We start from the raw sequence: 22,422 nt of genomic DNA, 5'->3' as shown, positions 1-22,422 counted from the left end.
CACTGGGGAAACATAATTCTGTGGCTGCTTCCAGGAACCTACTCATGTGCTTGTAACCCAGCCAGTCCAGTGCCCTTCCCCATGGCCTTGCCAGCCTACCTGGCAACAGCTCAGGTGAGATGACCCCATGATGCCCCAGGGGGACCCTAGGCTCCAGCCTTGGGTCTCTTGTCGATGCTGGATAAGGTCAGCTTCATGCACCTGCCACTGCTCCATGCTCAGAGGCCCTCACTCAGAAGGGCCCTGCACTAGGTTTAATTAAGGCTCTGCTATGGTGTCTTGAAGTTCTTCACTAATTTTGCAAAAACAGGGCCTGTATTTTTATTTGACCCCAGCCCCCACAAGTCACACAGCAGCCCTGCCTTGGAGGGCTCATACCCCAACAACTACACCATTGTGTGCTCAACTTACGGGGGAATTCTCCATCCCAGCAGATACCAGGTAAAGGCCCACTGCCTCAAACTTGGGGCCACCTTCACAGCCAAGGAAGCCTCAGCTAAAGCTGTTGGCATGTGGTCGCAGAGTCCCAGCCAGGGCCAGGAGACTAGTGGGGGAGTCTAGAAGCCTGCAAAGAGGGAGGGAGACACTCACACAGAACTGCAAGAGCATAAGATGGGTACTGTTGGCTTCCTGGAGGAGGGGCCCCAGAGCTGGGGCTGAACTGAATGGGGAACCAGATGGGAGGTGGGGTCTGGAGAAGCCATAAGAATGGGAGGGGAACGTGTGGAGTACAGGAAGTTGAAGTGTGATCAGCAGGCTGGGGGTCCTTGAATGGGAGGATGGGATCCAGAGGCCCCTTTCCCAGGCCACGCCAGCCACCAAGCAGCAACTTTACACTGCCTCCCAGGGTCACGGCACCTGCTGGCCCCCAGGTGTCCCCTGGCCTCTCATCTCCCTGCACAAAGGCTGCTCTAATTCTCCTTGCAGCCTGGGTGAGAGGCAGTCAGGGAACAATGCTATCTGCACGTGGTGGCACCCAAAATACGACTGTCATTTATTCCGTTATATGAAATTAGAGCACGCCTTGTAGCCATAATGAATCATTCCCTTCTTGCCTCGGCCACGGTGTCAGGCAGGAGCTCGGCATCCCCCATTCAGGGCCTTTCACTTCATTGCAGGCTAATAATAACCCGCGCGGGTGAGCCACATCTTCCCCACACAATGCAGGGCCTGGACGGGCATCGCAGGCAGAATAGCTGTGCCCGAGGGAGAGGCAGGAGCAAGCCAGGTGGGGACCTGGATGGGGCATCATGCTAGGAGAAAGATAATGCCCAGGGTGGGGAGAGAGAGCACCAGGATGGGGCCTAGGTGGGAACCTGGGTCCCCCAAGTCCCTGTTCCAGCTGCTCCACCTACCAGGAGCAGAGACTAGGGCCCACTGCTCATATCTCTACCGGGATTTTTTCCCCAATCAGTACCCAGGTCTAGCTCAAAAGCTTCTTTTTAAGGAAATAATATCCTGAGCTCCTGCCACCACTGGTGCTCTCACCCTCCATTCAAGGGTGAGCTTTCCAGGGACTATTTCTACCCATCCTGGCCTGGAGCTGCCAAGAGCTGGTTCCACCTCTCTTACCCCACATCCCTTTGCAGTGTAGGCTCTGTAGCAGCAGGTGCTCAGTAGATAAGCAAATGCAACCTGAAGGAGCCAAGTGCCAAGGTGCCTCCTACCAGGGCTATGAGCAGAGCCCCATCTCACCCTGGGCAGAGCAGCCAGATCTAACCCTGCCCTATAGACTCTCCTTCACCAGGACAGTACAAGACCAGCTCAGGGGGAACTGTCTTCCCAGACCCTGTGACTACTGCTTGTCTCTTCCACTAACGGGAACTCAAGGTCTTTAACCACCACATCTGTAGGAGAAGGCACACAACCCATTTTGCTGAATGAAAGAAGAAATGAATGAACAAATGAGTAAGATCTAAAGGCCATGTGCTAAACAGCATGGAACAAACCCCAGGAAAAAGTGATCAGAGAAGGTAAGTTGCTCACTGGTCCCAGAGGACGTAGTGGCAGGGGAAAAAAGGCAGACTAGCAAGACCTAAAATCCAAGAAATGACTACTATGTCAGTTTCTTTGGTTTTCTTTTTTGCTTCATATATGCTAGACCTGGAACTAAGGAAAGCAGAAATCTGGAAACTGTAGCAGTCACAGAAAACAAACCCCCAATGAAAGCCTGATCTCTCTAGCCAAAGGACAAGAAGAGGGGCAGCCAAGTAAGACAGAAAACATTTAAACAATAATTGCTCTACTCCAGTCAAACACTACAGGGAAAAAAGTGGCCCTATCCATATCTACACAAGCAAAGGCAAAAGGCAAGTCTAGAATTCTACCCTAAGGAGGCTGTAACAAGAAACACCAATTTCCCCACCAGAGTAAATCTCTCCAAACTGTCAGTAGAGATCATGGGAGCCTGAACTTCACCTCTTACTTGGCAGTAACAAAACATGCCTCCTATCTCTGACAGAGTCAGAGTAGGCTGACTTTCACCATGCATCAACACAAACAAGACCACCCCCAACACCATGTTAGTGGTACCCACACGGGGAGCTAGTACTTTTACCCACTTTTACCCTAAGTAGTAAGGATCCTGCTCCCTCCAGGGTCAACAGAAGCTAGTGGGAAACCTGGAGGTAGATTATATTTATATTATATATTTTATCTATAGAAAGAAGAGACTTCCGAGCAAAGAGAATCACCAGAGACAGAGAGGGGCATTATATAATAAGAGGGTTAATCCACCAAGAAGCCATAATCCTAAATGTGTGTGTGCCAAATAACACAGCTGAAAAATATTTGAAGCCATAACTGATAGGAGCCCCCCTACTAAACAAAACCATCTGAAACAAAAGGTTTACATACAATTCAGAGTTTCATAACGTAACACAAAATCCCAGGCATCATTTTAAAAAATCGTCATCATACCAGAGAAAACAAAGGTCTCACACTGAATGAAAAAGACAGATTCCAACACCAGGATGACAGAGATGTTACAACTATTTGACAAAAATTTTAAAGCAATCATCATTTTAAAAATGCTTCAGTGAGCAACTGCAAAAACACTTGAAACGAATGGGGGAGAAAAGAGTCTCAACAAAGAAATAAAAGATATAAAGCAGAGCCAAATGAAAATTTTAGGACTGAAAAATATAATAACAAAAGTAAAAGGCTCAGTCAGTGAGCTGAAGAGCAGAATGGAGGGGAAAGAGGAAAGAAGTAGTGAACTGGAAAAGAGAATAACTGACATCAACCAATCTGAACAACAGAGAGAAAAAATAGACTCAAAAAAATATTAGAGCCTCAGAGACCTGTGAGATTCTAACAAAAGACCTAACATTCATTTCATCAGAGTCCTGGAAGGAGACAAGAAAGAGGATGGGACTAGAAAATACTCACAGGAAGAAATTTGACACAAAATTTGACAAAAGACATAAACCTACAGATTCAAAGAGCTAAGTTTACCCAGAAAGGGAGAGAGAGAGAGAGAGAGAGAGTATCGAAAAGGATACATCATAATTACACTTCTTAAAACTAAAGATAAAGACAAAATCTTGAAAGCAACCAGGAAAAAAAAAAGTCATGTTAATATATGGTAAAAACAATTAGAATAATAGTAATTTCTCATCAGAAACCATGGAGGCCAAAAAAAAAGAAAAGAAAAGAAAAAGAAAAAGAAACCATGGAGGCCAGCAGAAGTGACATAATGTTCTTCAAGTGCTGAAAAGAAAAGAACAGCCTACCCAGAATTCTATACCCAGCAAAAATACCCACTAGTAATTAAGGAGAAATCAAGACATTCTCCAGTGAGGGGAAAACTTAGAATCTGTCTGGGGAAAACCAACCCTAAAAGAACAGGAAAGGGAAGCTCTTTAAATGGAAAGATGCCCTAAAAGAAAAAAAAATATGGGACATCAAGAAGGCAGGCAGAATTCAATAATCAAAAATGTGGGTAAATAAATGGGCTTCCCTTCTCTTGAGTTTTCCAAATCATGTATGATGGCTGAAGCAAAAATCACAGCACTGTTTAATGTGAATCTAAATGTGTGTAGAGAAAATATTTGAAAAATGGTTATTATAACTGAGGAAGATAAAGATACTTAAAAGGAGATAATGTTTCTATGCTTCATTCAAATTGTGCAATAATGACATGAGTAGACTATCTGTTGTGTTTTTGGAGTGTATCTCTTTATATAGCTTTTTTAGTGGTTGCTCTAGGTATTACATTCTTTATACATAACCCTAACTCACCCAACATGAAAAAGATAATGTGAATAGCCCTACAATGATTAAGAAATTTGCATTTGTAATTTTAAAACTCCCAAAAAGGAAATCTCTAGACCCAGATGGTGTCACTGGTGAATTCTATCAAATGTTTAAATAAGAATTAACACCATTCTACATAATCTCTTCCAGAAAATAAATAGAGGAATGCTTCCCAATTCATATTATGACACTTGTATTACCCTGATATGAAAACCAGACAAAGACTGTGGAAGCCAGGAAGGAAGGGAGAGAGGGAGGGAGCTAGGGAAGGAGGGAAAGAGAGAGGGAGAGACTGAAGGAGGGAGAGATGGAGGGAAGGAGGAAGAGAGGGAGGAGGAAGGAAACTACATGAGTGTAGATGAAAAAATCCTTCACAAATATTAGCAAATGGTATTCAGAAATGTAATAAAAAATATTATACACAATAACAAATGGGATGCATTCCATTGATGCAAGTCTGGTTCAATATCAGAAAATCAACCAATGCTATTCATCATACTAACAGACTGAAAAGTAAAAATCACATGATGATATTAATTGATGCAGAAAGAGCATGTGACAAAATTCAACACACATTCATATTATAAAAAGAAGAAGAAACTCCCAGGAAACTGGGAATAGTGAGGAACTCCACAATTTGATAAAGTGCATCAACAAACAACTTACAGCTAACACTGCACCTAATAATGAAAGACTGGGATGATTTTCCCTGGAGTTTAGGCAAGGTGTCACTCTCACCACATTTTTTCAACATGTTGCTGCAAGTTTAAGCTGATGCAATAATTTTAAAAGGGAAATAAAAAGCACACAAATGAGAAGAGAAGAAATGAAACTGTTTACATTTGAAGATGACATAATTATCTATGTAGAAATCTATTTTAAAAAATCTTCCAGAACTAAAGGCAAATTCAGTAAGTTTTCAGGATACCAGATAAACATGCAAAAAGCAATTGTATTTCAATATACTGGCAGTGAACACATCAACACCAAATTTTAAAAAATAGTACCTTTATAATTGTTCAGAAAAATGAAATACTAAGGTGTAAATCTAATGAAATATGTGCAAGACATATACAACTATACATCCTAGTAAAAGAAATGAAAGATCTAAGCAAATAAGGAGACATACCATGTTCATAGATAAGAAGACTCAACGTGCTAATGATTACTTCTTCTGAAATTGATATACAGATTTCATGCAATATCTACCAAAATTCCACAAATGAATATAACATGTATATATTATGCTGAGTGAAAAAACAACAATCCCCAAAGTTATAATTCCATCTGTGTAATATTTTTGAAACGACACAAGTATAGAAACAAGTACAGAAACAGATTAGTGTTTGGGAAGGAGAAGGAAATAAAACAAGGACAACATGAGATGTTCTTATGGGAATGGAACTGCTTTGTATGTTGCCTACATCCATATCAATATCCTAATTGTAAGAATGCACTATAGTTTTACAGAATGCTATTAGGGTAACTCATTAAGAATTCATGGGATCTCTCTGTATGATTTCTTACAACTGCACATGAACCTACAATTATCTCAAAATAAAAGTTTCATTTTTTTAATCCCTAAAAATCAAGATAACAAAACAGTTGATGATACGTACTTCTCCTTATAAAAGTATTCCAACTAATGAATTAAGAAGATGTGGTAGAAATAGGACATAGCCATTTTGCAGCCCTAAAGTACTGGAAGATTTTACTTTTGGGGGCCACTGGCCCCTCTGGTCATCTGGGTGAAGTGTGCAACTCTTCTCAGAAGAATGATATTTAGTAAAATGTATAGGTTATAAACTATTGAAATATAGTTATCAAAATATTTTTCAAAAAGCAAACGTGTGGCATGATAATATATATGAATCTTCATTTACTTATCAAATAATAAGGTCTACTGGCAGATTCAACCATTTCAAAGTGGAAATAAGCATCAGTTGTATTTTGAGACATGGGTGTCTGCAATAGCTAGACAGAAGAACATGTTAAGTGATATGAAAACAGAGCAATCAGCAAAATCAAGTTGCAGGGAAACAGTACAGCTCATCCAGTTCCTTCAGCAAATTCCAAAGGGAAGAGAGAGAAAGGGTGAAAAAAGATGAGGCATGTTAGCCCATTGCAGTGGATGGACCTTATCTGACTGAAACAAAAAAACCTTTTCAAAGAAAAATTGAGGTTCTGAGACAAGCAGAGAAAACTTAACCATCGACTGAATATTTGACAATATGGAGGAATGTGGGTAATTTAAAGCGAGATAAAGGTATTATACTTCTGCTTTTTGAAGAAGTCCTTATCTTTTAGAAATGCGTTCTGAGTTATTGATGGGTGAAACAACATGGTATCTGGGATTTGCTTCAATAAACCAAGGGACAGGAAGGGGTCTGGGAGTTGGACCTGGGGAACTGGGGTTCTGTTTCTCTGGCCATGTTCCTTTTGTATATTTGTTACTCTTTCCATAGTAAAAATTCAAAAATAAAGTTTCAATAAATGCCACCATACATGATTCTTTGTTTTCATCCAGGATTATTCTCTGAAGACAATTCCTCAAAGTGGAATTCAGCACTTGAAGGATGTGCACACTGTAAGGTCTTTGAAATGTTTTGCTGGAGTGAAGTAGTGGGACAGGTGGCAGGGAATCTGCTAGTGATTCTCTCTCTCCCTCTGCCCCTCCTCACTCTCTCTCCTCCCACTCTCAATAAATAAATCTTTTTTTAAAATGAAGAAAGAAGTGAGTGGTTTTCTTTTAAGATTTTTTTTTTTTTTAATTTGACAGACAGAGATCGTAAGTAGGCAAAGAGGCAGGCAAAGAGAGAGAGGAGGAAGCAGGCTCCCTGCTGAGCAGAGAGCCCGATGCGGCCCGATCCCAGGACCCTGAGATCATGACCTGAGCCGAAGGCAGAGGCTTAACCCACTGAGCCACCCAGGCGCCCCAAAGTGAGTGGTTTTCTTAATAAATAAATTCCTAAGACAACCAGATCAAATAATACTAAACTGTATATGGAAAGACAAAAGACCCCAAATAGCCAAAGCAGTCTTGAGAAAAAACAAAACTGGTGATACCACAATCCCAAATTTCAAGATACACTACAAAGCTGCAGTAATGAAAAGAGTATGGTACTGGCACAGAAACAGAGTTAATGGAACAGGATAGAAAACCCAGAAAGGGACCCATGCTTTTATGGTCAATTAATCTACAACAAAGGAGGCATGACTATCCAATGGGGAAAGACAGTCTCTTCAACAAATGACATTGGGAAAATTGCAAAGCTACATACAAAAGAATGAAATGAAAGATGGTGATTAAGGGGACGCCTGGGTGGCTCAGTTGGTTAAGCAGCTGCCTTCGGCTCAGGTCATGATCCCAGCGTCCTGGGATCAAGTCCCACATCGTGCTCCTTGCTCTGCAGGGAGCCTGCTTCTCCCTCTGACTCTGCCTTCCACTCTGTCTGCCTGTGCTCGCTCTCGCTTGCTCTCTCTGACAAATAAATAAAATCTTTAAAAAAAAAAAGAAAGATGATGATTAAGAATGAAATTATAAACTTCATTCAAAAATACAGTTAGAAGAAATGAAACTTTCTTACACCATACACAAAAATAAACTCAAAACAGATTAAAGACCTAACTGTCAGACCTGACACCACAAAAACACCTAGAAGAAAATATAGGCCATAATTTCTATGACATGGGCCATAGAAATATTGTTCTAGGTATGTCTCCTCAGGCAAGGAAAACAAAAGCAAAATTAAACTATTGGGACTATACCAAAATAAAAAGCTTTTGATGGTTTTGAAACCATCAACAAAACAAAAAAAGCAACCTATGGGAGAAGAGAAGATATTTGCAAATGATATATCTGATAAGGGGATTAATAATTAATATCCAAAATATGTAAAGAATTTACATGCAACTCAACACCAAAAAAAAAAAAAATCCCATTTAAAAATGGGCAGAGAACCTGAATAGATATTTCTCCAAAGAAGACATACAGATGGCCAACAGACGTGTGAAAAGATGCTCAACATCACCAGCCATCAGGGAAATGCAAACCAAAACCACCATAAGATATCTCCTTACACCTGTCAGAATAGCTAAAATCAAAAAGACAAGAAATAACAAGCGTTGGCAAGGATATGGAGTAAAAGGGTCCCTCATGCACCATTGGTAGGAATGCAATTTGTGCAGCCACTCTGGAAAATAGTAGGGCATCTCCTCAAAAAAATTAAAAATAGAAATACCATAAGATCTAGTAATTCCACTATTGGGTATCTCTCCAAAGAAAATGAAAAAAATCATTTGAAAAAATTGATGCACCGCAGTGTTGATTTAGAGAGAGAGAGAGAGGGAGAGTGTGTGTGTGTGTGTGTGTGTGTGTTTGTGTGTGTACAAAGGAGTATTACTCAGCCATAAAAAAGAAAGACATCTCACCATTTGTACCAACGTGAACAAAACTGGAGGGTATAATGCTAAGTGAAATAAGCCAGTCAGAGAAATGTCAAATACCATATGATTTCATTCTTAGGTGGAGTTAAAGAAACAAAACAAAAACCAGAGATCAAAAAAAAAAAAAAAAAACCAGATTCTTAAACATAGAGAACAAACTGGCAATTGCCGGGGGGAGGCTGGGTGGAATAAAATAGATACAGGGGATTAAGAGCACACTGACAGTGATCAGCATGGAATCATCACTATACTATACACCTGCCACTAACATAACGCTGTTAACTACACTCCAATAAAAAACAAATTTAAAAAGCATAAAAATAGGTCAATATATACTGCCTGCTAAAAAATAAAAATTTATTAATTAAATTTTTAAAAATTAAAAATAATAATAGAATAGGCCAACATGTATTTGTCTAAGAGAAGTAAGGGAGTGTTCATCCCAAGCAGGGAGTCTAAGGACGTGGCAGACACAGAAGCCTGCCCCCGCTGTCTGCCTCCTCCTCCTTACAAAGCAGGCTTCTGGAGGAAGAGACAGATCCCGTGCTCAGCTTCCCGCAGTCAGCCCCGATGCTGGCTGGTGAACCCCGGGGACCCCAAGGAGCACCAAACAGCACCCACAATGTTTGCAGACCCAAAATAACAGAGGTTTATATTCTCTACGCATTTTTCAAAGACTATTTGTATGTGTCCTGTACTACAAATCAAATGGGGGGGGCAGTGTTCTCCACACCTGAAATAAAATAATACAAACTGCCCAGAGCACTTGTGTTCTGAAGGAGAGGTGTTTATTTTCCAAATTTCCTCAATGAACAGAAATCTGCAGAGCTTAGAACCAAAAAGCCCTTTTCTCCCTTCTTTCTCCCCTTGCCTCCTCCTTCCACCTTTTCCTGTTTGTCTTCCTAGAAGGGTTAGGTCATGAACAGCACTGGAGAAGGCTGTTCACCCCACCTGCCCCCCAGCTGCAACCCCCTCCCCCCCCCACCTTTCCTATATCCCCAGGACCCGCCCATACAGTATGGCCAATTCTCGCTGGGAGGTCAGAGGAACAAGCACCTGTCAGGGTCTCGGCACAGATGCACAAGGACCAGGGTTTAGAGGTCTGTGCAGTCCAGTTTATAAGTTGTGCTCTAACCCTGTCCTCAGCCTCAGTCCCACAGGCAACTGGGGTGGAACAAAGACCCCAGATTCAGGAGTCAGCGCCCAGCTGCTGGAGAGATCCCATGTCCACAAGCTGAGTATAAGCCACTGGCCACAGGCAGGCAGGGGACACACGGGCACTCAGGAGTAGTGCTCCCTCTTTCCAGCAGCCCCTGGATACAGAAACCTCTCTCCATAGGAAACCCAGAAATTGCTCATTAGTTTAACTCATTCCTAAAAATCGTTCATGAGAATTAGAGACCTAAAACTTGTGCCAGTTTTCTCAATGAGTTTCTTTAGCTCCTCTGCTCTGACTGCCTTCTAGAATTCCCCTCCTACCCTACCAAAGTATCTGGGGCCCCTGAACCCTGGCAAAGCAAGAAATGCTCAGCCAGTACCTCATTTCTATTTTATGTCTCAATACCTTTGGGGTGCATCATTTTCTAATTCTGGGGCAAAGAAATGGCTCCGGCTATACCCCTGCTCCGTCTCCACCAGGGGAGGGAAGCCGTGGTGGCAAAGCCCGGGACCTCCCCCTCCACCCCCAGGCTGCTCAGTGCCAGCCAGGTGAGCTCCACCTGTGCCAGGAACTGCCTTTCTGGCCCGTGGGTCCTGCTCCCTCACCTGCAGGGGACCCATCCAGGCCCACTGCTCTTCACCAATGTGACTTCAACTTCTCGTCATAAAATAAAATGATTCTGCTGTTTACGCTGTTAGCTACATTTATCTTTAAGAGCAAGATGTTGAGTTTAGTTTTAATGATGAAAAAAGCCTTTTAAAGGATAACTCATTGGAACTCATTATGTACTATAAAGGCCACTATTTAAAGATTCAGTAATTCCAGTGATGATCTTTTTAAAGCAGATTTATAGCAGAAAATAGTTAGATTCTTTGACTTCAGTTATAATTTTCCATTTTGTAATTTAATACTCCTTTAGTTTATATTTGCACATTAAAAATATAGCATCTAAAAGTCCATCATTAAATACTTTTAATAAGTGCAATAAATAAGTTTTACAGTGTGCATAAATCTAAAAACAAAACCCAACATAAATTGTTAATCTTACACTTTTTCTCATTAATTGCAATACATAAACATATGTTTTATACAAAGATATTTGCTACAAAATAAGTATAATAAATACAGTTTACCACATGTATTAATCTTAATAGTTACAAGCTGTTAATCTTATATATTAGGTAATAATTTGCAATAAATAATTGTTTATTATCTTGATGTTTGCTTGTCTTGGGTTTTAGCAATATGCAATAAAGAAATGCAATTTTGAATAATTTGATTGTAAGACTGCTGGGGAAATACTGTATGTTATAATTAGCTGAGAGAGGTTTCTGTTCACAAGAAGAACCACGGAGATGGGAAGAAATCACCAAACCGTACGTTAGCGAGTCCATAAATAATTTTTAAAAGTTCAGTTTCCAATAATACAAATTTTTAAAGCTTACGTACAAAAGCAATTAGTGCAACCTGTCCCGTTCTTGAGGGCCTTTGTCATTACATAGTCGCAGGGGACAAAGGGAGCGGGAAGCCCCACGGAAGCTGCCCAGGTCCCGAGGTGGGAAGATGGCCGCCTTCCGTGGGAAGAGTGGCCGCCGGCCCCGCGGGCCTGGGAGCGCACCCCCGGGAACAGCCAGCACCCCCGGGAACAGCCAGCAGGAGCGCGCGCCAGCGCCCACCCCTGACCTTCAGCAGGCCCTTGTTCCGTTCCACGGGAAAACGTCGCGCTATTTTTCAGGGATGGGTTGTCACCTTGACTGAACTTAATAAAAACTGTTAATCTTATATGTAAAGGTAATAATTTGTCATAAATAATTGTTCATTATCTGGGTATTTGCTTGTCTTGGAGTTCAGCAATATGCAATAAAGCAGTGCAATTTTGAGTAATTTGATTGTAAGACTGCTGGGGAAATGCGGTGGACTGTAATGAGCGGAGGGAGGGTCCTGTGGGCAAGAGAGACAGAGGCAGAACCAGACCACCGTCTACCAGCGCCTCTCCTCGCCCCTTGCCACTGAGAACATGGGGTCTTTAAATATTCACTCCAAGACAGCCAGCCAACCGGCTCCCTTTCTTCTGTTCCAGACAAAAACCTCACTGGGAGGAATCCGCTTTGGCTGAATTAGGACTGGATCCTTCAGTGGTGCTGAGGTCATCCCCAGGGAAGCTGGGGTCCCACAGGTGGGCACTGGAAATGCAGCTGCAGGGGAGGGTCCCGGCCAGGACTCCACGAGGCCCTTGTGCTATCCACTCTGTGTCAAAGGCTCACCTGGGCGCCTGACACTCTCCCTGCAGTGGCCACACCACCCCAGTCACATCCTTCCAGGCACAGAGCTGGAGCTGTCCCAGCCAACCAGAGTCTGTGCTGTCGGGGAGTGAGCAACCTGTGGGTTCTGCCACAGTAACTCTAGGAAAACCTCCCCCAGCGGAGCAAAGAAAGGAGGCAGGGAGGGGGGAAGAAAGAAGGGAGGGTGGCAGGAGGAAGAGAGGATGGGAGAAAGAGCGGGCCGGGAGGGTGGGAAGCAGTGAGGCAGAGAGGGAGGGAGGGAGGGAGGGAGGAAAAGAGAGGGAAAGGGAAGGGGAGGGGAAGGGAAGGGAGAGGGAAGGAAGGAGAAAAAGGGAGGAAGCTAGGAAGGCAGGCAGGGAGGGAGGGAGAAGAGAGAAAGAAAGAGGGAGGGAGGGAGGGAGGGAGAGAGAAAGGGAGAAAAGGAAGGAGGGAAGGGAAAGGGAAAGAAAGAAAGAGGGAGTAAGGAAGAAAGAGAAAAAGAGAAAGGGAGGAAGCCGGGAAGGAAGGGAGGGAGGGACCAGACGGAATCTCAAACCGATTATAACCCCAAACAACTTTTTCTACTGTAGACAGTATTAGCACCCCCATAAAAATACCCACATCCTAACACACATCAAGTGATAGAAAGGTCTTCACATCAAAGCACACCAGCAAAGTGTTCCAGTGGTTTGAACATCTGTACTTCTAGCACCACAAGTCCCTGGTACCTCCAGCAGGGCTTCCCCCTTCCACACACAGCCCTCCAGCCTCACCTGAAGTATAAGCCACTGGCACCTCTCTTCCCAGGGCAGTGTGTCCCAGGGCACAAGCTGGGACTGTCCATGAGGGCAACAGGTCAGTGCATGGGCACTCCCACCAAGAACTGGCTTCAGGTAGAGCTGGTTCCAGGATCCCAGGAGCCAGCTCCACAAGCCCAAGGTCCAAAAGGTCTAAATACAACAAGGGCCCACTGATTTGTCCTTTCCTCAGTGAGCAGCTCCCCTCCCATCACCATGCCCTCTGCCAGGCTGAGAGAGCCAGACTGGTCAGGGATGGAAGCCAACACACACACACACACACACACACACACACACACACGGGCATGCATCTCCAACAAGGCCCTCAGCTCTCAGGTGTCCCTCTTCCCAGGCTCACCAAGCCCCCAATCCTGTATACCAAACAATAGGACAACTGCTCTCAGGGTGCTGCTAGACCCCCAGAAGAAGGGACCTGCCCACAACCTCTCCCTTCATGCCCCCCACCGCAAAATCCGGGGATGAAGAGGCCTCTTGAGGTTCATAAGGGGTCAGCCGAGCCCCGCCCCAGCTCATTAAGAGGAAGATATTTTAGGACATCGCAGGAGAGTCGGGAAACCCTAGCTAATCCAGACTCCTGATGGAGGGCCCAGCGTGAAATGGGGACCACTCTCATGTGAGAGCCCCAAAGGGGGGCCCGCGTGCTCTTCTCAAGCTGAAGGGGAAGGAAAAGATGGCCGGGCAAGTCTGCTGTTCAGAGGCAACTGCCGCAGAAAGCCAGGAATGACTAACACTCCAGAGCCACTAGGGCAGATGGAAACGCGCCTTCCCCTCGCCCGAAGATGCAAAAAGCAATCCAAGTCCCTGGGCGGCGTGGGGCAACTGCGGAAATCTCGCAGCCAGATGAAGCTCATAAATTTCCCCTATGAACAATTGTTTTCATTTCCCTCCCATGCCACTAGATATTATAAGTGGAAAGCAAAACACAAGTAAATATGTTCATTCCACTCTTGTGATCAGTGATAAACGAGAGACTGCGGAGGCTGACAAAGGTCAGCCGGCCGAGTGCGGCGGGTCTGCGAGCGGACACTGCCACCCTCCGGCCGTGCGCGGGACTGCACCGGCAGGCACCGCCCGACTCGCCTGCAGGCCAGGGCTCCAAGTGCGCACAGGGCGCTGTCTCACGTTCCAGTTCCAGGCAAGTTCCCTTCGCTCCGCCCGGGACATCAATACATACAAACCACAGAAAGGTGAGAAAGCCCAGAAAACCTCCAGTTAAAAATAACCATCACTTATTACCCCTCTCATGAATATAACCCCTCTCATTTACGTTTTAGCACATTTTTCTTGTCTTATACTATGAGCTTTCTATGATGCGTGCAGAAGCTATGCATACAAAATATAAAAGGGTTCACGCAATGTCCAATCATGATCTTCCATGTAACATTAAGGCTAAACTCATCTCCACAAATATCTTTTTAAGGGCTGCATAATATTTCAGCTTGTGGTATATTAAAAGTTATTTATCCATCCCCCAATCACTATTCCTTCAAAGCGCTTCTAATGTTTGAATCGTTCCCCATAAACCTTAAATCTTCATGCATGAACTTTTGTTCACATTGTTTACATCACCAGAGGTGGAATTACTAAGAAGGTAAACATTCTTAAGGCTCTTAATGACACTACTGTTTTCTAGATGTGTAATGCCTATGTGCAGAATATTACAAGAAATGACGGGTGAACATCAAACCGTACCCAAATGAGTAATAAAAGCACTTGCTTTTTTTTGCAGAAGTCTCAGTACAGTCCTCCCCCATCTTATCTTTCAACAAAATGCAAATCCAAAAAAACTCCTACAAAGTTTTCTTGATATTTTGTCACACTGATTTCAAATTTCACTGAAAGTATAAAGAAGCAAAAAATAGCCAAGAAATATTGTCATAAAAAAGGAAAAGAGAGAGAGAAGCGGGGTTTGCTCAACCAGATCTTAAAATATGTTTCGGAAAGCAACAATAATTAAAACAGTGGAGCAAAGGAGCACCTGAGTGGCTCAGTTGGGTAAGCATGCAACTCTTGATCTCAGCTCAGCTTTTGATCTCAGGGTGATGACTTCAAGCCCTGTGTTGGGCTCCACACAGAGTGGAGCCTACATTAAAAAAAAAAAAAAAAAAAAGTGAAGCACAAAGTAGAGTTCAGAAAGACCCACATATGCATACATTTATATTTTTAACACAAAGGCATTTCATAGCAATGAGGAAAGGATAACTAATTCATAATAATATAAGTACAGTCTGCCACTCATCCAGAAAATAAAATTAGTACCTTGCTTGATACCACATAGTAAAGCAAATCTTACAGTAATAAAAGATTTAAAATTTTAAGTGAAATGAAAAAGTATACCATCTATAGAAATTGTGATGGGGAAGCTTTTTCTAAATCAAATTCCAAGGTCAGGAACTAGATAGCTAAATTTGAATTGCACAAATTTAAAATGTCCACCTGTGAAGATGCAGTCTTTCAGTTGAAAGGTAAACCAAAATCAGGGGAAAAGATTTAATACATTTAACAAAAGGTTAATTCCCCCTAATGTATAAAGCTTTCTTAGAAACAAATAACAAAGAAGTATTTTAACAAGAAAAATTGTATTGAGGACATGAATAGCAATTCATGAAAGAATAAATACAAATGACAAATAAGCATATAAAAGATGCTCAACCTTATTAGTCATCAAAGACATGCAAATTTAAGCAAAAATGAGATCACTAGGGCTCCTGTATTGGGAAAGGTAGAAACAACAATATAGAATGTTGTCAAGGGCAAAGAAATGAACCCTTTCAACACCACTGGCTGATAGGATAAGTTGGGTAAAGTTTATGAAGGGTAAGTTGGTAATTTATCAAAATGCACACCCAAAAACTCTACTTTCAAAGGAATCACTCATGGAGGTGTATAAAGATTTAGTTCAAGCTGTTCATTGCTTTTGGGAAACAAATCATATGTCCAACAACACAAAAGTAAACATACCTGTACATAGATATGCATGTATATATATATAAATTCTCCATACACAAGAGTCCTCAAGAGCAATGTTCTAGAATTGTACTTATTAACCTTTAAAGATTTATCATAACATACTGTTAAGTAATAAGAGGCAAATTATAAACAATGTAACTGTGCTTCCTGCATGCATAGAAAAAACTGAGGGTACACCTCCAAATAATAAGTGTGTGAGGTTATAAGTAATTTTTAATATTCTTTTTCTGATTGGTATTTTCTAACTTTCCACATTTAATGATTTCTTATCAATTGTTAATGAGAAAAATCATTTTTAGTGGTTTCCTAGAAATGCACTGATTTACACTCCCATCAGCGGTGCATTTAGGTGTTTGCTCATATATTCATGGAATATGCTCAGACGCATACTCAGACTAAAGGTACATTCTAGAAGCTGAGCCACAGGCATAAACCCTAATGGAGGTGCAGGTTCGGGAGATGGAGAACAAAGCAAGAGAGCAGAGCTGGGAGGATCTGCCCAGCCCTGCCCTGCAGCTGAACCTACAGAAGGAGCAGGGTGAGGGAGGGTGCGGAGAGGGAGGGCTGGGGAGGGGAGCTACCCTGGGACAGGCTCCGGGAGGGCTGTTCTGAGGAGGTAAGCAAAGAGGAGAACCTGGAGCAGGGTGAGGAGCAGGTCACCACACATCTGGGCAAGCATTTCCGACAGAGGCAGCAGCAGCTTGAAGGCCAGAGTGTGTGGGAGGGTGAACAGCAAGAAGGCAAGAAAAACAGCAAGATGGCAGCAGGTGGGGTCTGGGCACACCAAGGGAGGGCATGAGTAGCAGCATCCTGGAGAACCTTTCGGGCCATAGTAGGAAGTTTGGGTTTTCTCCTGGGTGTAACTGCAGTGGGACCAGTGGAGGATTTTGTGCAGAAGGACGGGATCCAATTTCATTCCCCCAGACACCACGACTCTGGGTTGAGTCATGAGGCCACTGCAGATGCTGGGCCTGAGCTGGAGTGCCCTCGCTCATGCCAGGCTGGCAGCACTGGCCCCCACACTTGCCAATTTCATAAGCAACCATGAGGGCATCTGGGGGGTGGAATCTTCTATTTCTCCTCAGGGCCCCTGGTCAACAAAGATGCTTAGATAGTTCGTCTCTCAATAGATCTGGACATTTCTGAAAAAGGAGAAGCAGGCCAAGAGGGATGACTGAAGATACGTCATCCCCCATCCCTCCCCAGGCCAGAAATCATCCTACAAATTGGCCTTGGTTCCAACCAAAATGTTGACCAGTTAGTGGCTAAACAGAGAAAGGAAAATAAGAATCACTGACTCATTCAATCATCTACTCTTACTTTGTGTCCAGCCTAGAACTCACACTTTCCCCAAAATATAGATCAGAAGTTTTCCTGCATCCAGCGCCCCATGTGATGAAGGAGCAATATGTGGGATCTCACACCTTTTTTCAGGGTGAGGAGATGACTAATGGATTTCTGTGACTTACTTCCTCTTGCATTCCAATGTGAGACCACTATATTTACATGGAAGGGGGGATTCTATGTTTTCCCTACGAAATCTTTTAAAAATCATTACCACCACTTGTACGATAAAAAAAATTAATCAAAATGTGTTCTTAAAATTAGTCTTCTAAATTGAGGGGCCTGTTCCAGAGGTCCACATCTGGTACTCCCCAATTACCAGAGGTCTCTGCCTTTCCTGGTACCATAGTCCCATTCCTCTGGGTACTGCTTCCCCAGTCCAAGTTACCTCGCTTGCAAAAGCTGTTCTTTTGCACCCAGAAAGCTCCCTTGGGTTGCTGGAGGAGAGGGGAACTGGGAGCTGGGTCCTGGGGACAGTGTGAGGTTATTCTTGTGCTTTCCTAGGGGTCAGACACTAGGGTCCATCCCCTCTAAGCAAATAGATCAGGGATGAATTTGTGATTTCCATCATCCTCCCCCAAAGCCAGAGCTGGCGAGGAAGACCATGTTTATTGGGAAGGGGGAGAGGGAGGTCCTTCTGGGGGAAACAGCTCAGGAGTTCAGTCAGTGTCCAAACACCCAGGGACAACCTGGTTTAGTAGCTGTGAAGGCACTAGAGGACGTACCAGGGTGATCAGAGGTAGGTGCTAGGGTGCCCAGCCACCCGAAAATCCATCTGTCCCAAGTTAGGATACGTGATACGAAAGGGGCATCCCCCCAAAGAGCCCTCGGGGCGCAGTACCACCAGAAAAGACAACCCAGGATCTATGGTGATTGGCAGGGTCGGATCTAGGAAGTGAAATCCAAAGCTGACCGTGGACCTCTGACCGGCCCCGGGGCCCCCAGAGTCTCACGAAAGCCCCAGCCCAGCCCGAGACATCACCAGCCCGAGGCGGCCCGGGCACACAGCCCGAAGACCTTCCTTCCGTTTCCACCCTGACTGCCTCAACCAAGGGCAGCGGGAGCACGCCCAGGGCGGTCTGCGGGCACGCGCCCCTGTGAGCCCCTGAACTCTGGACGCGGACGCCTCGGCTCTGTGCCGGCGCTCGGAATGGCGCCCGGCACGTGGCAGACACTTACCAGTGCTCGCTCCACATTGAAAGCACAGAGGACCGCAGAAGGGATGGTAGACACACTCCGGTGGCTTGTTTCTCGACCCGTTTCGTATCCAAAGGCCGCACGGCACTTCCGGGCAGAGCTCAGCGGCGGGAATCCACCGCTTACCAGCATGGCCGCCGCTGCCGGGCAGAAGGCCACGCCCACGGCCGGGGGGGAGGGCGGGGCGTGTACCTTCAGAACCAATCACCCTCCCAAAGACCCGAGCTGTCCACGTGCTGCTGAGGAAGGACACGCCCTTCTGACGCAGGGCTACCCTCGGAGTCACACTTTCCTATAGGCAAGGCCAGGAGGCGGGAAGTTGACCACCACGACCCACCTGGCTGCAGGGAAACTTGGACAAAGCTGGGTCTCTGTCCGTCTGTGAGCTGGTGGCTTGTCCCTGGATTCTAATGCCATAAGGAGCACAGGAGCTCCTCACTAGCCAGGCGGCTAAAGGCATCACCGCGTTTGCTCCTGGCCGGAGCAGGAGGGACTGGGGGAGGGGGAGGCAAACTGTGAATATGCCTATCAGCATCACACCTGGGGCCTGAACTTTAGCTCTGGGCCTCCTGCCCTTCCCTGTGAGGACCAGAACTGGCTGCTGGATGAGTCCCTGCTGAGTGCAGAGCCAAGGAGCAGCTGTGAACCTTCAGCCATGCACCGTCCCCTGGAGGAAGGGAGGGAAGGGTTCGTGGTTGCAGGCAGGGAAAGGCAGCCCTTTGCTGTCATTTGCAGGACAATATCTGACCGAATAGATGAAGTGAAGCCTCAGGAGAACAATCGGGCACATCCAGAGAAAATGTGTGACCCATGTCCTGTGGGTCCTGAGACTTCTCTCCACCTTTCCAGAGGTCTACCACCTAACAGCTGTGGGAGGACAGTATGTCCCGCTGCTCCAGGCGCCTGGTCGCCTGGGCTCCTGCTGCTGGGGAGCCAGGTGGGATCCATTCCAAGGCCGTCACTCTGTCCATTTCTTCACGGAGAACGTTTCTATTTTGAAAGTGTCGTTTGAGGCTGGTGTGGAATCACAGTGTATAGGTTTGCCTAAAACATGCTAAAATTCAGACAACTGCTAAATAAAAATTCCCAAATAACCATGCTCTATTTTTGTATTTTTATAAGTTCTTTGAAAGGGAAAAGGGCGGGGGATGGGGGGTGGAGATTAAGAAATGCAGTTTTTCCATGTTCTTACCTGATGTCCCAGTTGCAAGAGAAATAGGAAGCTGGGGATGGCGTGAGCAATGGGGATACCCACACAGCGCTGGGCAGCCCACGAGGGCCATGGACACACCTCCGTCCACTGACACCGCTGCTCTGTGGGAGGCCGTTGTATGCACCTGCCTTTGCCTTTGGTCTGGAGAAGTGCTGTGCTTTTCTTCCTGGGAGGATGGAAAAGGGGAGAAGTATCCCAGTTTTCAGCATGCACACCCCTGGCTCCTGGAAGGATGCCCAGCTACAGAGGTGCCCAAGCGTGGCCCCTGATGCTGGCAGCCCAGCCCTGCTGGCTTCTAGGGGCCCAGGCCAAGCCGGAAACTAGCCAGTTCATTGTTCGGGGGAGGGGATGGATGCAGGTGGGGGAAGCAACACGCTGTTGTGATTCTTTGTTAAAGACTCACAAGCCCTGCCAAAGGGTCAGTCTCCCTTTCAGAAAGGACATTAGGTGCCATTTTCCTCCTGGAAGCCCCATAAATCCCCACGTCTCCTCAATATACAATTCAAAAAAGGCCTCAAAATTGCCATCGCTGTCATGCTAAGCACTGGAAAGTTCTGCTTGACCTTTTATTAACATTTTTCTAAACCAATATGTTTTTTTTTTTTTGCTACAAGCACCCTGAGGAATTATGAAAAATACTTTTTTCTGTAGTTTATCCCATATGCACTTAATAGGCTCACAAATATAATACCATTATAAAAAAGAAAAACTGCCAACTCTGCTAAAAAAATTGTCATAACACTAAATTATTATATAAATATAAAAGGAGTGTGTCTGTAAAATATTCACTCAATGAACATCCCAAGGTGATGGTTTTGCTATGTTGTTTTTATTCCTGAGAGATCCATAATGCATTTGGATATGCCACATGTCACCACATGAATCAGGCTCTTAATGCATGTGCTTTTTAGAAGCAGGGATGTCTTCCCAATAGAATGCGCTATAAAAAAATGTCGAGATCTGGCTGCTTTGTCTGATAGGCATAATTTAATGTCTTGCTTATAATACTGCATCTTAAGGAAAAATACACACTGTCCTATGTAGTTATTTACAATATATTGCTAAGTCTATGCAAATATGTTTCCCCGAGCCTGGGATTATATAACAAAGGTCAACAATGTTTGAAATATTTTGAAGCATATTCCCAATATGCTTAGTGTATGGTGCTAATGTCCAATATATGCACATATATCTTAATATATTTCTAGATATTTCTGTGCATTGTTCTCTCCATAGCTTCCCACAGAATACTATTAGAGGAATGTTTTCTTTTGAGGAAAGACAAACATTGCCTATCCATCTTGGAAAAATTTATTAAGGTGGCTAATTATACGGTCCTTAATACTGCATTAGTACTGAGGTTGCTCAGTGCCACACTGCGGAAGAGGGAAAGATAGAAGCCAGTTCGGTAATACTGAAACCAGAGATTCAACACACACAGAAAACCAGCACACACCTATGTGATCTTATTTTCTGTCACAGGTTTCCAAAGCGCAGCAGTTCAACTTAGGCATTCCAGGTGTGCGTACGTGAAAAGACACATATGCGCGCACACACACACACACGGGTTTGTGATTGGACATATGTAAAAATGAAGATTATGAGCCATGCATGTTACTTCTCACTCCCAAATATTGCAAATTCTGTGCTTATTTTTCTGAGGGGACTTTTGTGATCACATTTCATTCAGGTCGCTTTCTTTTTTTTTTTTAATTTAAAGATTTTATTTATTTACTTGACAGACAGAGATCCCAAGTAGGCAGACAGGCAGGCAGAGAGGGGGGGGGAAGCAGGCTCCCTACTAAGCAGAGAGCCCAATGCGGGACTTGATCGCAGGACCCTGAGATCATGACCTGAGCCAAAGGAAGAGGCTTTAACCCACCGAGCCACCCAGGTGCCCCTCAGGTTGCTTTCTTAAGGAAAGAATGTTTGGCTAGTTAGACAGGATGAGGGGAAGGGTCATAAAAACCAGACCTCCAGCATCCAAGCCTTGCCCAGAAGCAAATGTTAAAGAGAGACTGTAACAGAGGATGTGAAATCAGGGTCCTCAATTTCATCTTTTATTCCAAATCACTCTATTCCCTTATGTTCTCCAGTCATTGGGTTCAACCAAATTAAAGAAGACTACACAGTCCACCCAGATGTCAAAGCAAGCAGCTTATGCATTAAGAAGAGGTCCCTTCTAAAAAAAGATGCCCATCCCCAGTATGTGAACCAAACCAGACCCGTCAGTCAGCTCTTCATTTCTGCACCATTGTGATACTTTGTAGGACCAAATCACTCCAGAGGTTACTCTGTCAGCTTCAGGTCCTCCTGGTCTTTAGGCTCCTCAACCCCAAAACAATACCCTTCCAACCAATCCACTTTTAAGACACTACAAATATCATCCACTTTCAAGGACCCTGAAGTATGCCTAAATGTCCAGATCAGCACCTTTTTTTTTTTTTTTTAAGAGCAGGAGGTGGGGGGAGGGGTAGAAGGAGAGGGAGACAGAGAATCTCAGGCAGGCTCCATGCCCAACACAGAGCCCCAAGCAGGGCTCGATCTCACAACCCTGAGATCATGACCTGAGCTGAAATCAAGAGTCAGCTAATTAACCGACTGAGCTATACAGGCATCTCTAGATCAGCACCTTTTATGAGAATCCTTTTCTGTATTATCTATCCAGCCAACCACATGGCCCACCTGATACGGCTTCTGGACAAAAAGGGCCAACACTGCGAAATCAGCAAAAGCTAATTTTTTTTTTTTCAACTA

General features: G+C 44.4%; 1 long non-coding RNA gene across 1 annotated transcript in view; it reads right to left on the bottom strand.

Annotated features, from left to right (window-relative positions):
- Nucleotides 1–19,649: 19,649 nt before the first annotated feature.
- The window catches only part of LOC106007092, a 73,321-nt gene continuing 70,548 nt past the window's right edge, over nucleotides 19,650–22,422 (bottom strand). The window contains exon 3 of the long non-coding RNA XR_001181618.2: nucleotides 19,650–19,831. This is a non-coding gene — a long non-coding RNA (uncharacterized LOC106007092). The remainder of the gene's footprint in view (nucleotides 19,832–22,422) is intronic.

The sequence above is a fragment of the Mustela putorius genome, unplaced genomic scaffold (genome assembly GCF_011764305.1).
Source record: "Mustela putorius furo isolate JIRA1106 unplaced genomic scaffold, ASM1176430v1.1 tig00000174_pilon_pilon_pilon, whole genome shotgun sequence".
NCBI classification, from domain to species: domain Eukaryota; kingdom Metazoa; phylum Chordata; class Mammalia; order Carnivora; family Mustelidae; genus Mustela; species Mustela putorius.
Note: the sequence above shows the minus strand (reverse complement) of the source record. Positions and strands in the feature narration are given on the sequence as shown.